We start from the raw sequence: 16,272 nt of genomic DNA, 5'->3' as shown, positions 1-16,272 counted from the left end.
CTAAAGTAGATCAGTCTTGGGTGTTCTTTGGAAGGAATGATGCTAAAGCTGAAACTCCAGTACTTTGGCCACTTCATGTGAAGAGTTGACTCACTGGAAAAGACTCTGATGCTGGGAGGGATTGGGGGCAGGAGGAGAAGGGGACGACAGAGGATGAGATGGCTGGATGGCATCACTGACTCGATGGACATGAGTTTGAGTGAACTCCAGGAGTTGGTGATGGACAGGGAGGCCTGGCGTGCTGCGATTCATGGGGTCGTAAAGAGTCGGAAAGGACTGAACAACTGAACTGAACTGAAGAATAGCTAGAAGCCTTAAGATGCTATGGGCAAACAGGATTTAGAAAGATAAGAAATAAACTGAGGAATGTACCGTGAGTTACAATGTAATCACAAGTTAAGTATAGGACGTATAAGAGAAAGTAGATAATAGATAGTAAAGCTGATTCAGGAACTCTGTTTGAAGGACAACAATGATTTCTGGAGACAATAAATCTGGGTGGGGGAAACTGAAAATGTCAAACCTCTGACCTAATGCTTTTGTCAAAGTATAAAAGAGAACCTGAAGCTTGAAATAAACATATAGTTCCGTACTATGAGTCAGAGGCTACATTATCGTCTGCCAACACCGCTCACCCCTTCAGGCTGATTCCCTGTCTGCTGGAGCTGGACTCCGGCACATTGCTAATTTTTTAATTGCTCCACTAGGTCTGTCAATGAGTAACAATTATTTTCCAGACATACAAACCTGATTTAGCATTTTTCTTTTAAATTTTCCTAGATATCTCCCTTTTGTTGCCTTCCTCCTCTACCTTACAATTTGGAATGGTGGTTCCCTGGGCCTGGACCAAGCAAAAACCTTGTAAATCTGAAAAACTCAGGACACTACATGAAGCTAAGATAAATATATAAAAATATATTTAATATCCTAGATGCATCTATGAAGTGAGAGTAGGATACCTTGGGGGAATAATATAATAAAAAGTGCTCATAAATTATATAATAGATAAAACAAGGGGAAATCATTAGACAGTTTGAAAGAAAATAAAGACATATTTTAGAAAGTTGAACACAACACAAAGATATAAAAATGTACTGGGGGAAGAAAGCACCAATCCCTAAAGTAAAATAGCAAATACATACAGTACAAGACAAATTTCAAGGGTTTGACAGCTGTCATTTTTAGAGGAGGAAAGAAATGAAGAGTAAATGTATGGAAATTTCAGGATTTGCTGTGTATATTTCTTTTCTGTCTGAAACATATACAATTATATATGTGTGCATTACCAGTGCAATTAAAAATATATTTAAAATACTAAAAATACACTAAATATGTACCTTCATATTTATTTTTCCCTTTTAGTTGGGTTTAGAATAGATCCCTTTTGCTATTCAAAGAGATCCTGGAATATGTCGTCTTTGAGAAGAAGACATCCTCATTCATGATGATGCTCAACTTCCATGCTTCTCTCTTTAGTCACCTTAATAGTATAGTTACCTACCACTCCGCTTGCATTTATTTTTATTAATTGCTATTTTATGAAAACTTAGACTAATTTACATTATATTTTCTGTCCTTTTATATCTCTGTAGTCCATTTTAGATCAGAATCTCATGGTGGTAAATATTGACACAAGCACACTTTGCCCAGTGCTTAATATACAAGGTGTAAATTACAGCATGAAATAACTTCTTCGTTCTGAAAGAAAACAATGAAATATTTTTACATTTATTACATCTTTTTTTCTTTATAACACCTCTAGAAGTTGAGAAGTGTAGATATTTTTCACATTTGTTAGCTGAGAAAATTGGTACAGAAAAGCAAAAATTACATGGTGGTAAAGTCGATCTGAAAAACAGGATAATTGTCAGTTTCAAGTCTATTCAGTAGACAATATGATTTTATCTCATGGGCTCAAATATTCCAGATGTAACAACTGTCAAAATATTACTTAAGTGTGCTTCAGTTCAGTAATATTAAAATATTTTTATCGTTATTATAAAAGAATAATGCAGTAAGAAATTCTCTGCTTCCAGGTGATTCCCAAATATAGACTACCTCCATGTTGTAGCTATCCAGCTATGTAATTACAAGTATCTGAAGCTATCTTGGGCCATGATGCCTTCTTAATTGCTATTCCCTTAGTTTGAAATTATGTTTCATCATTGCCTTTTTCATCCCCATTTCCCTTCTAACACCTGGACAATTGCTGTTTATTCTTGGAGACTCAGGATAATAAACCTGATATCCTGTCCTGCTCTCCCCATAAAAGAATTATATACCCTCTTCTGCTTTTCCCAGATTATGGGTAGCATTGTATTACATGGTTGTACTTTATTATTGCATACTCTTTGATAGTATTTTTCATACTGCACTATAAATGGTGGCTTAGCTGTGGTGTGTCATCCTCTTCAAACCTCTCCTACACAGACTATGAGTTCCTTGAGAGCAAGAACTCTACTTCTTTATATCCTTGTCTTCATTACTTAACACAGTGCTTGGCAGGGAGTAGTATTCAATAATTACCTGTTTCTCACAGGATGGTATTTTGTCACTGTGTATAAATTGGCATATTGTTTACCTCTTTCATTTAGAAAGCCAGTAATGAGAAAAGCTTTGCCATCTAGTGTAAGAATCTACTCTATTTTTAGAAAGTAAGCAACTGTACTTCACCTTTCCTAGTAACAACTTGTGGGGACCTATATTTAAATGTGAGGCATTAACTTCACTCTAACCTTTCAATGTTACCTTTCATACTAGCGTACACATTGTCAGAAGTGAGACTGTGTCATCCATTCAGATGACTCAATATTCTTAGACTCCTGTAAATGTCCATTATTTACCAGGAGATTTCACTTGGAAAGGACAGATGCAAAGCAGATAAGGTCAGGTCTTGGAGATACGCTCTGCTTCTCTCAGGAAAGATCGCTGGATAATGTGTTTACCCATATGCACACATGCTTTTCTGCTCTGTGGCTTTGTGACTAAGCAACAGACCTTTTTTTTTTTCCTACACAAACTTTTTTAGTGTGACATTGTCACATTGTGGATTCAGCTAAGCTAGAGGGAAAAATACATTATTATTTTTTCCATGAGACTGTAGTGTCTATTGCTAATTATAAGCAAGCTCTTAGACAATTCACTTATACAATTCCTCATTCTATCTTCTGAAATTTAGCGCATGCAAGTAACTACACGCCAATCTATGCAGAATTAGATCAATAGGAAAGAATTAAATTTTTTATTTAATATACTATTTTTAAAAATATTTACTTGAACTTACATTTTTGCTGTTTGTCACTAGCATTATTTAATGCTAACACAAAAAGATTGCAAAGTATTTGTAGGCTGTATGTCTAAGTAGAGGGTTTAGTCCTTTGAAAACTTGTTTAATGTAAGATGTATTTTTATTTAGTTTATTGATTTTAAGAGGTGAATTTAGCTGATAAAAAAAGTCCATTGCAGTTTGAAAGTTCACTTATTAGTGGAGAAAAGAAATGAGAAGAGTTGTTTCCGGTTGAAATTACTGTGTTTATACTTCAGAAAATAATTACCCTAAGTTTGCAAAGATAAATACATTAATGAAATTTTGCAAAGTGCTTTGGGCAGAAAAGAAGGGTCATTGAAAACAATGGAAGGTCAAGGAGTGTGGGAGAAATTGGGAGAGGAAGATGAAGGAGAAGCTAGAAAGAAAGCAAGGGGCTGCTTTCTTAGGCCAAGAGGAAAGTCAGGGAGAAACATGGTGTGTTGTTGTAAACCTGGGAGAGAGATAGTGATCTACATAAGTTGATGGAAGTGGAAATAGAGACAGGGAAGCCTGGCGTGTTGCAGTCCATGGGGTCGCAAAGAATCAACATGACTGAGCGACTGAACTGAACTGACTGATACAGATTTGAGATATATTATAAAATTTACATTGCATATATGATTTTTGTCTATATCCAAGTATATGAAAAATTACAGGTTGATAATAACTTCAACTGAATAATTTTACTAGAGCACCTCCACCCATCATATCAAAGTTCTAGACTCATGTAGAATCAGTGCAGAAGGTAGGAGTGAACAGCTCAAGGATTCATTTATTCAACAAATATTATTGAGGATCTATTATTTGCCAGGAAATGTTCTTCATGCTTAAAACATCAATCAGGAAGCAAGATGAAGATCTCCACTTTCATGAGGCTTATGTTTTAGGGATGGAGAAGATATAGGCAATAAACAATAATCATAACAAGTTAGTAAATTATAACATGTCAGAAGATGATCAATGCTATATAAAGAAGTTAAAATTAAAACAGCAGATGGGATTAAAATGTTGATGGGGAACTTGCTTTCAGTTTCGAGTTGGGTGATCATATAGAAATATTTATTAAGTAATAATATTTAAGCAATGAGTCATGTCTTTGGCAAATTTGTCAGAATCTTTTATGAGGCTGGGGATCTTGATTGGGTTCACATCTTTTGGCTGTAAAATTCAGCATTCCTTTTTAAGGTTTTGGTCCCTTAGCTACTAGAGAAGAGAACTCAGATTCCTGCTTCAATCTGTGTACCAATTTAAGGAATTACTACAGAAATCTCTCTCAGTGTTTCTTGTTTAACTTTCTTTTCATTCTTTCAAACCCTTACTTGTTTCTTCACACCATACTTCTATAACCCACTATTTTCTATTCAGTTTTCCAGCTTCGGTAGTTGGGACAAGTTTTGGGATCCATTTGCTATCAATCTTGTGTATTTTCTCAGAGTCCCATGCACATCCCTTTCTTTCTCTTGCCCGATGTTTACCTGGATCAGGTTTCCCTTCTCTAGACTCAGAAACAGCGCAATAATCAAGGTGTGAGAGTCTACTTTTCTGAGTGGCTGCTGAGTGGCCAGACCGTGCAACTCAGAAGTGTAGGGAGTTAGCTCTGCATGGCATCAGCCTTGACTATCTGAGTAAGTCTAAATTGTAAGTCCACAACCTAGGCATTTAGGAAATGCCACATTTCCTTATGTTCTACAAACCTGTTTGGATTTTGGTGCTCCATCCCACTGAAGTGGCAGGAAATTCAGATGGTCATTTTCAGGACCTATTTCCTCCCTTCCCCATCACCAGAAGTGACATTTCCAGGGTCTTAGCCAACATCATTAATCTCCTATCTGAACAATTTACATCTTAATTTTTCATTGGTTCGTCTCTCTGACCTTTCACCTCTCTGATATTTTGCTATACAAATATATAACCATGAAAATGGAAAAAATCCTCACATGGATTTTTTGTTTCTTTTTGGATTTTTTTTTTCATTTGATTCTCACAACTCTTAAGTGCTGGTATTGTCTTCATTTTAAAGATATAGAAATTGAGGTTTTAAGAGGTCAGAGAATGTAACCAAGATCATACATGTGGTGAATTTACAATGAGAAGGTTTGTGGTTCCTGAGCTTTTTTTCTTACAGTAAAGGATTTAGTGGGAAAGCTGGTTTGCTCTTAGTGTTTGTTATGTGTAGACTTGTAGCATAATTGTTAAATATCTTACTTAGATCACCTAGTAGATTGTAAGTTTCATCAATGCTTAAATAGTTTGCTTATCCTTATAATTCTAAATTTTCTGATGGGGTCTCTTGTACACAGTAGTTTGTGTGTTAAATAATTATGAAAACAAATTGGACAAAACCATGTAATAAATTGCAATAAAATATCTCTGAGAGCAATGATTATTTCTTTGATAACAAAAGAGGCAATCCTTTTTGTAATGCTGCAGCATTTCTAATCTGAAACCTAATTAAGCAACTTGGAAAAAAAAAGTGCTAAAATTAAGAACCACAGACAGCAGGAGTGCTCACATCAGAAATTTTTCATTGCCAAGTGTGAGACAAATAATAAAAATGGAGGATACAGGACTTATGAATAATGATTCTCAAAATTGACCCAAATGAAGAAGGGAGCAGTGGTACAGTTGGTGAGAGTACAAACTCCATCGTTGGTTAGTCATTAGGTTGTGTCTGTCTGACTCTTTGCAACCCTGGACTATAGGGAAGTGTTCATTGTGTTACAGTGTTTAAGCCTGAGGAATGGAAAAACAGAGCAGTGATTTTAAGTATACAAAATTTGGTTCTGTGGAGGAAAACTGTAATTTACTATAGATCTACTCAGTTGTATGGATGTAGCTAAGCAATTTTTATCATATTTACTTACAATAAGTAACACTAAGTATCCTTTTTAAAAACAATTTTTATTGAAGTATAGTTGATACATATTATATGTTTGAAGTGTGTGACATAGTGATTCACAATTTTAAAGGTTATTTTCCATTTATAGTTACTTAAAACGTTTGCCTATATTCCCTGTGTTGTACAACATATCCTTATAGCTTAATTTATATGCAGTAATTGTAAATAACTGTAATCCCTCACCCCTGTTCTGCCCCTTTCCCCAAGTTTGTCTGTATATCTGTGTTTGTTTCTTTTTTGTTATATCCACTAGTTTTATTTTTTAGATTCCACATATAAATGATATCTTTCTCTGACTTACTTCATTTAATGTAATATCTTTCATGTCCATTCATATTTTTGCAAATGGCAAAATTCCACTCTTTTTTATGGCTGAGTAGTGTCCCATTGTGTATATTGTGTATATTTATATGTCTATATATATCTGTCGGAGAAGGCAATGGCACCCCACTCCAGTACTCTTGCCTGGAAAATCCCATGGAGGAGCCTGGTAGGCTGCAGTCCATGGGGTTGCTAAGAGTCGGACACGACTGAGCGACTTCACTTTCACTTTTCACCTTCATGCATTGGAGAAGGAAATGGCAACCCACTCCAGTGTTCTTGCCTGGAGAAGCCCAGGGACAGGGGAGCCTGGTGGGCTGCCATCTATGGGGTCACACAGAGTCGGCCATGACTGAAGTGACTTAGCATAGCATAGCACAGAATATATACCTGTGGCTTTCCAGGTGCTCAGTAGTAAAGGATCCACTTGCCAATTCAAGAGATGCAGGAGACGTGGGTTTGATCCCTAGGTAAGGAAAATCTCCTGGAGGAGGAAATGACAACCCACTTCAGTATTCTTGCCTAGAAATTCCCATGGATAGCGGAGCCTGGTGGGCTGCAGTCCATGGGGCCACAAAGAGTCAGACTGAGGGACTGAGCACATTCTGACAGGCGTGTAGTGATATCTCATTATGATTCTGATTTGTGTTTTTCTGATGATTAATGATGTTGAAGCATCTTTTCATGTGCCTGTTGGCCTTCTGTATGTCTTCTTTGGAAAAATATCATTCAGGTCTTCTGAACACTTTTTATTTGGGTTGTTGGTTTTTTTTTTTTTCTTTTTGCTGTCAAACTGTATGAGCTATTTAAATATTTTGTATATTAACCCCTTATTAGTTACATCATTTGCAAATATTTCCTCCCATTTAGTAGGTCATCCTTTCATTTTGCGGATGGTTTCCTTCGTTGTGCAAAAGCTTTTAAGTTTAATTGTGCATGTGTGCTAAGTTGCTTCAGTCATATCTTTCGACCCTATGCACTGTAGCTCACCAGGCTCCTTTGTCCATGGGATTCTCCACCTAATACTGGAGTAGGTTGCCATGCCCTCCTCCAGGGGATCTTTCCAGCTCAGGGATCGAACCTGTGTCTCATATGTCCCCTGCATTGGCAAGTGGGTTCTTTCCCACTAGGGCTGCCTGGAAAGTCCCAAGTTTAATTAGATCCCATTTATTTATTGTTGCTTTTGTTTGCTTTAGGAGACAAATCCAAAAAATATTGCTACAATTTATGTCAAAGAGTGTTCTGCATATGTTTTCTTTTAGGAGTTTTATTGTTTCTGGTCTTACATTTAGGTCTCTAATCTATTCTGAGTTTATTTTTTATATGGTAGATAACTAGTGCTAAGATATCTTTTAAAGTCTTTCACAGGGCAACTGCATCCATATTTTTCTTGCAATAAGGTACTTCTAGCAACACAAGTTGTCATTGTGTATATCTCTATCTGGAAAAGAATATTACCTTTACTTCCCTTGGCAAAATATTCTTCCAACTAGAGATATTAATTTGCCCCAAACTGGCAATGTGTAGTCTTCTAGAAAAATCTTTCCCTCTGCTACCCAGCAGGCAGGTGGCCCTGGCTTTGGTCCCTGTTGCTATGGATCACTGCACACCTGGATCCATTTGTTCAGCTTCAAGTGGAGCAGGTGTGATGAAGGTGGGCTGTCCTATTGGACATAAATGGACTTCTCACAGTGCTTTGCTCCTGCGCCAGGCAGCCTCACTGAGTGAGTGGGCTAGTGCTATGGTAGGCTCGGGAGGCAGTCAAATAGAAGGGCTGATAATGCAAACACAGACTTTAGAATCGAAAATAATTCCTAGCAGTAAGTAGAACCTGGCAGCCACTCGCCCAGTAGTTAAATGCTGGTTAACACCAAGGCAGGTGCTCTGCATGAGCTGGATAATTATAAGCACTTAGATAAATATTGGTTGTTGATTTATTCTCACTGTTTTAAGACTGTCAGTTTTCCAGCCTTCAGGTAGATACTACTAATTTACTTCCTCTAGCCCCTTATTTATTTATTTATATTTAAGAGCACAGCAGATGAAGTCACAGTCATTTTAAAGCAAGGCCGCAGGTCCTTTGATCTGAGTAGGCTCCGGAACGCAAATAAAAGTGTGCAGCCTGATTAGCTCTATCTCTTAGGGGTAGAAGCTTCAAGGTGAGAATTTTGTTATTCATCTGTGCTCACTGATTATTATGATAGATTAGGGACATGCTCAGTGTGTTTTATGTGAAAAATCATGTAGTAACACTGTTAAAGGATGCCTTGAGACGGGGAATCTCAGGAACTGTGACAGTAATTTTGATGATTTAAAATGTTGTAGTTTGAATTAGTCATTTGCTTAACAAGTATTCATTGAAAAATGCATGGTGGGAATGAGTAAGAATAAAACACAGTCCCTGGACTGAAGGAGTTTATGGACTAGGGAGGGAATCTGACGACACAGCTGTTTCAACACGATGCACAACTGCAGATGGAGGTACACACAGGTGCTGCAGGATGCCTGACTGAAACTTGCCCTCAGAGAAAAATCATTCCTCACTTTTTATGTGAAATAGAAAAAAAAAAAAAAAAAGCAGCTTCAAAAATGGGATAGCTGGCTTTACAATGTGTAAGTGTCCCGAAGTCACTCAGTTCACACAGAATGGTCTCTGTGAAGTATATTAACAAGCGCTCCTAGAAAACTACTCCAGAGGAAATCATATGGCTCTGTTGACACCATGTGCATTTTGGAGCTCGCTGGATTGTAAGTGACAGAATCCTGAATTAGGACTCAAGACAAAAGGTGCAGTTGTTGTTGTTTAGTCGCTAAGTTGTGTCCGACTCTTTGCGACCCTATGAACTGTAGCCCTGGAGGCTCCTCTGTCCGTGTGATTCCCCCACGTCTCCTACATTGCAGGTGGACTGTTTACTACCGAGCCACTGGGGAAGCCTGAAAAGAGCAATAATAGGCTCATAGAGTAAAAACTGTGGGATTTAGAGGAGCTTTGGGCACATCTGGATTCAAGTCCTGAAACATGATTCTGGAACCTTTCCCTCTATCATTGGCTGAGTTTTCTTCTGCACTGGTTTCCTTCTTATTCAGGCTGTCTGCACATGGTGTGCTCCTGCGGGTCCTGGCTTTCATCCACCAGGTTCAGGAAGAGTGAGAATGAAGACACGTCATCACCAAGGGCACCAGCAAAATCCCCCAGATCAGCTCTCATGACCTTTGATTGGGTCAAGTGCCCAACCCTGACCAGTCACAGAGACTAAGAGCATAAGTTGCTTAAAAAGATCAAACTTGCCACCTTTAGAGAAAAGAACTTGGGCTAGGTGCCACCTTTAGAGAAGGGGAGGGAGTCAACTCACCCAAATCAAGTGGACTGAGAGCAAGGGACAGGTAGTTAGTTACCTGTGGGAAATTGGGGAAGTTCTCTTATTAGAAGTGAGAGTGGTTGCTGGGCAAATCATCCACCAAAATCCCATGGATTTCTGTTTAATTAAACTTTTTATTTCCAGGAAAGTTGTAGACCCATGTGTTTTTAAGTGTCAAACATTATTTATAGATGTAAAATAATTCATGTGTATTTACTCAAGCTTCATAAGCTACTCTCTCAAAACAAACAAACAAAAAAGCCCTTTGTTTTAATGCTGTTAAAGAAATTTTCCATTGAAAATTTGCATTGAAATCAACATCTCTTTTAGAACACAGGAAGAGCCCTGGGTTCCAGTCCTAGTGAAATAAAAATCTGGGTGGTATTAGGCAAAATACTTGACCTTTTCAGGCTCAGTGTTCTCAACTGTAGATGTGTAAATTTTATGGCCTCACTTCCCTCACAGGATTGTTGACAAGATAAAGAAAATGGAAATATGGTTTTCAAACTATAAAATACTACATTTATTCATAAGGCTTATTTTTGAGACACATATTTTTACTTGACTTTGTATAAAGATTTCTTTCCACTCTATTATTTTTATCTCCTACACACAGACACACACACTCTCTCTCTCAATTAACATCTAACTTGATAATTTAGCCTCCTATTTTTTCCAGAAAATGAAAACTTGGATTTTTCATACTTCTCTAGACTCTTCGAAAGGCTTTTCATTGCTTGTTTGTTAGTTATCTCTAAGTTATCCGGACTTATTTGACAGTTTGGAAGCCTTTGAAATAAGATAGTCATTCTGTTTGTAGCTAAGTGGCTACTAAAATGCCTGAACAAATTACAGCAAAAACTCTCATTTGGGAACTCTAGGAATAAATATCCTCATAGGCGTTGTGACCATGCAAATACTGGGTCATCAATTGTGTACAGACTGCTGCTGCTATTCACAGTCAAATAACATATTGAGCAGTCCAGGGCTCACAGAGTATGATATCAAAGAAAATTCTGTTTTTATTACCACTGTTTTCAAAAAGGAATACAGTGGAAGAATTTCTTATCATGCTTATAGTTAAAATCTTGAATATGCCCAGTAGTTTTTCTTGTCACTCTTCAATGATACAAAGGCTTATAGTCTCATTTTGTTACAAATTTGATCTCAATTTATTATTAATAGCTATATAAATAACCCATTTAGAAAATAACATTTTGAACTTGATTTAAACTTAAAATTCTTTTTCTGATGGAAATAAAAATATAGTCATTTCTCTCTCCTCCTCAAAACTCTACCTCTCCTCTCCCAGAATACCACATTTGCTTGGGTCCTGAGCTTGCAGGTTTAAAGATAGGAGGAGATGGCCAGTGAAGAGGGAAAATTCTTACTTGACTGGTAAGGCTGTAAGACAGCTTCATCATCTTGATGTCTTAGGGATTGCCAAATGCTTAGGGGCAATATTCTTTCAAGACTGATTTTTAGAAGGAGTATTTGAGAATTTTTGATTATTCTTCCTCTCACAAGGGCAATGTGTTTTTACTCCTCCTAGAAAATACTCCCCCTGAGTTCATAGTTTTCTGAAGATCCACTTCATCCAAGTTTTTTGTCCACCTCTCTGCTTTTTCAGATAGACAATTGAAAAGGTTTAAAACTGGTTCAAAATTGACACTCCATGTGGAAAACTTTGTGGTTTTTTGCCTAACAGTTTATGGAGATGAACTCCGATCCCAATACAGAAACCACCTCTCTTTTGCTTTACAAAAGCAGCATGTTAGATTTTCTTGTTTCCTATGCCTGAATCATATCGGGGACATGTATTAAGTCTCATGGTTGATGCCTTTGAAAATCCTATTACTATATTTGAGGTGAAGATGGAGATACCTCCACTCTTCTCTCTTGGTGGAAGGTGTTTTGAGGACTAATAGAAGTTTCAGAACAATTCTTCTTCAAAAATCCCCTCTAATTTTTGCAGACCAAGTTTGGTTTCCTTGACGTAGGTACAGGGTTGTGAGAATCATGAAACTTCATTCAGATATGTATGTCTGGAACCTTCTTTGGAATACAGCATTGCATTTATTAGTTCTTGGTTCCTTGGTTGAAATTTCCAGTTTAAATGTTGTGATTCACTTTCTAGTTAATCCACATTCATTTCATCATCTCTCCAAATCCATTGTAGTATGCTGTTGCATCTGTCTAAAGCCCCACTGATTCACTTAGTTTTCAACATCTCTGTAATCTACTGAATTTTCTACTAGCAGAATTGATCAGACACTACAATGATTTTGTTCTTACTGGGTTCCTCTGTTTGAAGAGTGTCCTTGTAGATTAATTGAGCTAGGATTGTCTATATCATCACTGACAAGCAGCATGATGATAACTGTCAGTAATGCAGTTCAGGGTTTGTTTTGATTTGTTTTAACTGAGTGGCATGAACAATTTTTCTTCACTGTTTAAAAATCTGTTCTACAAATTCCAATACTTTTGATAGTAACTTTAAGAACAACAGAAGGTTAAGGAAGTAGGTTTTATTTTTTAAAGTTGCTAATTATTAGTAACAGAGTGCTTGCCTTGAACAACAAGTAGGTAACTCAGCAAGTAAGAAACAGCCATAACAATAAACCAGAGTTCTCATTCCCTAAAATATCACACCAAGAATCTAGAGTCTGACATAACTAAAGCCACATAATCTACTACATTTTTGATCACCCCTGATGATCTAGACAGAAATGGTCTGTCAGAAAAAAATATATATATTCTGATTATGATGGTTTGGTTACATGGAGAAAGATTAATGATTCAAGGTATAAATGGTCCCTGATTAAACACACATACAATTTTAATTAGAGAAGAATACTAAAATAATCTCTAGAAAATTTAGTCCTATGGGTTTTTTTTGCCACTACAAAGGAGCAAGCTATCAGCTAAAGAAGACATTGAAAAACTTACTGATTGTATGGGTCATACATTTGGAGAAATGAATGAGGTGGCAAAGCAAGGTTGTCTGCCATGTGTCTTTCGCCAGTTGGAGGTCTTTCATTTAGGTAACATACCATGTGGGCTTCCCTGGTGGTTCAGATAGTAAAGAATCTGCTTGCATTGCAGGAGACCTGAGTTTGATCCCTGAGTTGGGAAGATCCCCTGGAGAAGGGAATGGCTACCCAATCCATTATTCTTGCCTGAAGAATTCCATTCTGTTGGACAGTCTTCATGCCATTTTTAATGTGGAGGTCAGTTGCAGGAATCATTGCAGGTATTTTCCTGAGGGTTTAATTCACAGGGTGTGTTCCAAGCATTAGCAAAAGTAAAGCCCAGTGCGTGGTAACAACAAATAAAATGAGATTGCCATTTAATAAATCAGATTTGTAATTGAGTACAAGAATTTCAAGTGCTAGAACTAAAAATGCTTTCTGAGAGCTATCACATATCTGATAATGTTTTCCCTGAGCACTTGCAAATAAAAAAGTTTCTTTAATACGGTGCTATTCCATTTATGTTTTACACAGACTTAGATCAATCACAGTAATAGTCAACATCATTTGGAAAGATGTTTGCTAAGTCGGCCTTAATTTATGATTTAGTATTATGTAGGCGCCTTAGGTGGCTATGGAAAAGACTGCTCAGTTTTCCTTTGCCTCCATGAAGCAGGTATTTTAGGAGCAGTGATGTAAAAGTTAATTGGGATTATTTGGCTTCAAGTGACAGAATGCTTACCTATAATTGGCTTAAGTGAAAAGAGAGTTTTTTGGCTTATAGAATTGGAAAGTCCAGAATGTGAAATGGCTTTGGGCAAGCCTGCACCCCAGAGATCAAATGAAATCATCTGGACCTAATGTCTCTTCCAGATGTGGCCTTTTCTTTTCTCATTATTGTCTTTATTTATAGATATACTCTCCTTTTTTATGCCAAGAGGACCTCCAGGAATTACATGTTTATATCTTCACAGCTCTAGTCCAATTGTAAAGTTTTGGTATTTTGATCAGTTGGTTCTTATTGAGACTAATATCTTGAAACAGGCTTGGTGGCCAGAGAAATACATACCTATGACAGAAGCCAAAGGCAGGGACAGGGTTACATGGACTGTCTTAGGCAAGAAAGATCTCTGAGCAGTAAGGAGTAATTGTGCTTAGTTGCTCAGTCATGTCTGACTCTTTGTGATTTCCTGGTCTGTAACCCACCAGGCTCCTCTGTCCATGGAGATTTTCCAGGCAAGAATACTGGAGTGGGTGGCCATGCCCTCCTCCGGGGGATCTTTCCAACCCAGGGATCAAACCCAGGTCTCCAGCATTGCAGGCGGATTCTTTACCAGCTGAGCTACCAGGGAAGCCCTTAATAACATACTGCTGCTGCTGCTGCTAAGTCACTTCAGTCGTGTCCAACTCTGTGTGACCCCATAGACGGCAGTCCACCAGGCTTCCCCGTCCCTGGATTCTCTAGGCAAGAACACTGGAGTGGGTTGCCATTGCCTTCTCCAATGCATGAAAGTGAAAAGTGAAAGTGAAGTCACTCAGTCGTGTCCGACTCTTCGCGACCCCGTGGACTGCAGCCCACCAGGCTCCTCCGTCCATGGGATTTTCCAGGCAAGGGTACTGGAGTGGGGGTGCCATTGCCTTCTCCGAATAACATACTAGTAAATGTCAATTCACACTAATTAGGATTAGTGATAGAAGCTACCCTTTTCATCAGTATTAGAAGTCTTTGAAAATGATGTGGAAAGATTTGTGCCTTTTCTAGCTTGAAGGTCTGTGATACCCTAGTGGTAATGGTGTTCAGTTCAGTCGCTCAGTCGTGTCTGACTCTTTGTGACCTCATGGACTGCAGCATGCCAGGCTTCCCTATCCATCACCAACTCCCGGAGTTTACTCAAATTCATGTCCATTGAGTTGCTGATGCCATCCAACCATCTCATCCTCTGTCACCCCCTTCTCCTCCTCCTTCTCCAATCTTTCCCAGCATCAGTGTCTTTTCCAATGAGTCAGTTCTTCTCATCAGGTGGCCAAAGTATTGGAGTTTCAGCTTCAGCATCAGTCCTTCCACTGAATATTCAGGACTGATTTCCTTTAGGATTGACTGGTTGGATCTCCTTGCAGTCCAAGGGACTCTCAAGAGTCTTCTTCAGCACCACAGTTCAAAAGCATCAATTTTTCCATGCTCAGCTTTATAGTCCACCTCTCACATCCATACATGACTACTGGAAAAACCATAGATTTGACTAGATGGACCTTTGTTGGCAAAGCAATGTCTCTGCTTTTTAATATGCTATCTAGGTTGGTCCTAGCTTTTATTCCAAGGAGTAAGCATCTTTTAATTTTATAACGCTTAGGAGAAACAAATATGGAGTTCAAATTTTTCAAACTGCCTTGACTAAAACTATATAAATTAAATGTTTAAAAATAGTCTGCTTGGTTGTATTTCTTCAATATGGATATTTTACATGGGAAAAAGTGATGCAAGAAAAATATAAACAAATATTAGGTAAAAACTAGACCCTTGTGCATGAGTGCTAAGTTGCTTCAGTCATGTCTGACCACATTTAAACAATTAATTTATTTTACAGTTGATAGAATATTTGTTTTGTTTCTACTTTTTAGTTATTCTGAATAATCTTGCTGTGAGCATTCATGTATTCAACACATGGTTTTGTGTGAATGTATTTCTTTTTTCTTCTTTTTGGTATATATCTAAGATTGAAATTGCTGGGTCATATGGTAACTTGAGAGTCCCTTGGACTGCAAGGAGATCCAACTAGTCCATTCTGAAGGAAATCAGCCCTGGGTGTTCTTTGGAAGGAATGAGGCTAAAGCTGACACTCCAGTACTTTGGCCACCTCATGCGATGAGTTGACTCATTGGAAAAGACTCTGATGCTGGGAGGGATTGGGGGCAGGATGAGAAGGGGATGACAGAGGATGAGATGGCTGGATGGCATCACCGACTCGATGGACGTGAGTCTGGGTGAACTCCGGGAGTTGGTGATGGACAGGGAGGCCTGGCGTGCTGCGATTCATGGGGTCACAAAGAGTCAGACACAACTGAGCAACTGAACTGAACTGAACTGATGGTAACTTTTCTCTTAAACCTTTTGAGGAACTGCCAAATTGTTTTCCAAAATGGCTGAACCATTTTACATTCCCAACAGGGAATGTAGAAGGGGAATTTCTCCATATCCTCAACAACACTTGTAGTTTTTATCTGCTGCTATTGTTATTTTTGTTATCATTGCCTTCCTAGTGGAAGTGAATTTTGGTTTTGATTTGCATTTTCCTAGTGATTAATGATGTTCATCATCTTTTCCTATATTTATTGACCATTGATATATTTCCTCTGAAGAAATGTCTATTGAATTCCTTTGCTGGTTTTAAATTAGGTTATTTGTTTTTTATTGAC

The sequence above is a fragment of the Bos indicus x Bos taurus genome, chromosome 2 (assembly GCF_003369695.1).
Source record: "Bos indicus x Bos taurus breed Angus x Brahman F1 hybrid chromosome 2, Bos_hybrid_MaternalHap_v2.0, whole genome shotgun sequence".
NCBI lineage: Eukaryota > Metazoa > Chordata > Mammalia > Artiodactyla > Bovidae > Bos > Bos indicus x Bos taurus.
Note: the sequence above shows the minus strand (reverse complement) of the source record.